This window comes from Vombatus ursinus, unplaced genomic scaffold (genome assembly GCF_900497805.2).
Source record: "Vombatus ursinus unplaced genomic scaffold, bare-nosed wombat genome assembly UNPS02014893.1, whole genome shotgun sequence".
In the NCBI taxonomy this organism is placed as follows: domain Eukaryota; kingdom Metazoa; phylum Chordata; class Mammalia; order Diprotodontia; family Vombatidae; genus Vombatus; species Vombatus ursinus.
Window position 1 is genome coordinate 5020117 of NW_020954671.1, and position 3755 is coordinate 5023871.

At 36.5% G+C, this 3755-nt stretch overlaps 1 protein-coding gene across 1 annotated transcript in view; it reads left to right on the plus strand.

Moving 5' to 3' along the window:
- PPM1A (protein phosphatase, Mg2+/Mn2+ dependent 1A) overlaps nucleotides 1–3755 on the plus strand; it is a 55710-nt gene that overhangs the window by 36882 nt on the left and 15073 nt on the right. The gene's annotated exons all lie outside the window — the stretch shown is intronic.

Consider the following 3755-nt stretch of genomic DNA (forward strand, 5'->3'; position numbering starts at 1 on the left):
ATATATATATATATATATATATATATATATATATATATATACACACACACACACACACACTGCTTAATAAATGTTTATTAACTGACCAAGTGGAACCTTTCTTTTTTGTAACTGATCTCCTTCGGGTATATGCCTATAATGGAATCTGTGTTGACTAGTGTGAACATTTTAGTCACTCTCTTTCATAGTTCCAAATTGCCTTACAGAACGATTGAGCAAATCTGCAGCTCTGTCTTTCTTTCCACAACCCTTCCAACATGGACTATTCTCATCTTTTGTCATTTTTGCTTATTAGTGACTTAGAACATACTTTCAGTGGTTGTTAATAGCTTGCAATTATTTTGAGAACTGTTTATGCATATCCTTTGACAACTTATCTATTGGTATGGTTTGGGTTCCTTTTTTTTTTTTTTTCTTAACACCTTTCTTGATGGTGCACCACATTTAGTTGACCTTTTTGGTGTTAGCAGTACAAGTCCTCAGGAAGTACTTACACAGTGGCACCTAAATCTCTTTCACTAGGTTGTAGTGTTACCTTAGAGACCTCACTTTAATGTAGATTGGATTTTTTGTTTTTATATGTATGATTTGGATTTTAAAAAAGCTTTTCTTTTTTTTTTTTAAATTTCTCAGTATATTATACATGCTTCACATTAAAGTTTACTGCATTTCAATACCACTTTGCTCCCCTTATACAAAATGGTAAGACTCTTTCTATGGTTTCTTTTTATGAGTTTGTCTCTTCACTACCTTTAAGAGTTTATCATTCACAAACTTAGAATTTTAACTTCTTTCAGATAATGTATTAAATATATTTAAATAAGACAAATCCTAACATGAACCCCTGAAGAAGTCACCCCTTTTAACTTCTTTTCCCAGATAAGGGTTTGTTTATATCACACCTTTTGTTTTTTATCTTTAAGAAATCTGTAACAAAATACACTCCCCATTCCCCCCAAATCCCATGGGAAGCATAATTTCCACTAAGTAGTACACAAGGATAAAACATCCTTAGATACCTTTTATATGCTTTGAACAACTTGCTTTGAGCTTATATAAAACATCTCTCAAGTTACTACTTAGTTACTCACTTTGGCAGCTGTATGGAGGATGGATTGGAGAGAGGAGAGACTTTAAACAGGGAGACCAATTAAGAAATTATTGCAGTAGTTAAGATGAATGACTGTGAAGTACTCAACTAAGGTGGTGGCCACTATCTAAGTGGACAGAAGAGGACAGATGCAACTGATAGGCTATATAAGGGGTGAGCAGTGAGGGAGGAAGTAAGGCATCTAGGGTAATTTCTGGGTGATTGGAAGGATGGGGAGGTAACTTTGATGAAAATAGGAAGGTTCAGGAGAGGGGTGGGTTTTAGGGGAAAAGACACCCTAAACATATTGAATTCAAAATGTCTACAGGACATTCTTTGGAAATGTCCAGTAAGCAATTGGTGATGTGATGCTGGAGCTGAAAAGAGAAATTGTGCTGGATATGTAGATCTGGGAGTCCTCTACATAGAGACAGTAATTAAACCCGTGGGAGCTGATCAGATCACTGAGGAGAATGTAGAGCAGAGGTTCTTAATCTGGGATCCATGAACTTGTTTTTAAAAATTTTCAATAACTTGTATTTCAACTTAGTTGGCTTCCTTTGTAATCCTATGTTTTATTTTATGGATGTAAAAACATCACCCTGAGAAAAGATTCATAGGCTTCACCAGAATACTGAAGGGTTCCATGATGGGGGGTGGGGGAAGGTTACTCATCCTTGCCATAGAAAAAGAAGAGGACTGAGAACAGATCTTTGGGATTCACTCACGGGTGGTGAGATATCAATGCTATCCAGCAAAGGTGATTGAGGAGTGGCCAGATGGATAAAAGAACTTATAGAAAGTAATGTCATTAAGCTTAGAGTTGTAAGAGTGAGTATCCAGGAGGCAGAGGGTGGTCAACTGTATCAAGTGCAATAGAGAATTCAAGAAGAATTTGGACCAAGAAAAGTCCATTGGATTTGGCAGTTAAGTAACATTGGTATTCGTATCTTTGGAGAGTAATTTCAGTTGAGTGATGAGGTTGTAAGCCAGATTGCAAGGGGTTTCAAGGTGAAGGAGAGGAAAGAAGGTGGATGCAATGAATGTTGACAGGTTTTTGTAGGCTTTTGATGAGAAAGAATGAGAATATGAAATACACACACACGTACAGTAGAATCAAGTTAAGGATAGGCAAAACCCAGGCATATTTGTTGATGGAGCTACTAGATATCGAGAGATTGAAAATAGGGAAGAGGGGAAGGGTGATTGTGGGGACAATCTATTAAAGAAGAGAGGGGATGGATCAGCAGAATACCTCATAATTAAAAGCTGGAGTAAAGGAGAGAATAGAGGATGTTGTCAAGGGGTTTTGAGATATAGAATAGGAGTAATGTCCTCTATTTTCTCAGTAAATGAAGAAGTATGTTCTTGTGCTGGAAAGAAGCTGTGAAGGGGGTAGAGTGGGAGGCTGGAAGAGGGAAGATTTAGAGCAGCTGCTATGGGAAATGCTACAGTCAATTAAGGAAGCATAAAAAAAGCATTGCCTAGCATTATTGAAAGGGTATGGAAATGGGAAAGGGCATTCACACTTGTGTTCTACCTGTTTTACTTCTTCCTCAGCTCCTCCTTTTCCAAAATGTTTTTTGGATTCCAGAATTTAGGACTATTCTGTACTTTCATACACCTTTCCTTTCCCCATCCTTGTGAAATTGTCCCCGACCTAGCGAGGCACTATTAGACCTGGGAGATTATAAGTTGGTAGCTTCTGTAGGATCCAGATATCTTAGCTAATCAGATAGATGGGAGCCCAACCCTATGTTTTACTGATGAAGAAACTATACAGCAGGGCTGACCCTACAGAATATTGTAGAGTAGATGAAGTTTTGTCTTTGTACCTTCCCAGCCTCATTACTATTTATACCTAATTAACATGTAGTGTAATTATTATGCATATCATTAAATTGTTGGATTAATTTAGTGTTATAATTAAAGCTTATATCTTTATAGTATAAATATATATGTTACAATAGGCTTTTCATAACTTAAAATGAGAAATTGGTGAATTCATATTTTAAAGCACTTTGGAGGGATGAGATAAGGTGAAGCCATATAAATATCTAATTAAAACTGAGTATAAGGGCCAACTCTTAACTTTGGATTAGTGGAGTTCATCACTACTGTTAGAGAGTCAATTCATGGGACCTAGGCAGAGCAGTAGAGAGAGGAGAGGAAAAACCTCCTTCTAAGACAAGGGAAGCTCCTATTCCCCAGTCATCACCCAGGTTAAGTGAAAGGAAGAGTAGAGGCTTCAAGAGAGTAGAGCTATGAGTACGTTCTTAATCCTCACCAAGGAACCATGTTTTTAAGTTAGTAGGACCTGAACAGACCTAATGGTAGTAGAGCTACCATTAAGGACTTTCTCCAAATAATCACATGCAATAAGCTTATCTTCCCCCTTTAAGAACTTTCTCTTTGTTATTTCTTAGCAAACAAAAGTTACAGTTCTTTTTTGTCAAATTACTGTTTCATTGAAATGTGTCTTTTTCAGCATCTTTGGCACTTTCCTTTTGGTACTTCAGAGGGAACGTTAAGAATCTGTGGTGGTTAAGAATAGCACATAAATTAGTAATTTGACCCATCCTTTTAAGAGAAAATTATTATACTACAGTTAGACTATGTCTTGTAATTTTTTACTTGACTCTTTTTTTTCTTATCAATAAATGCA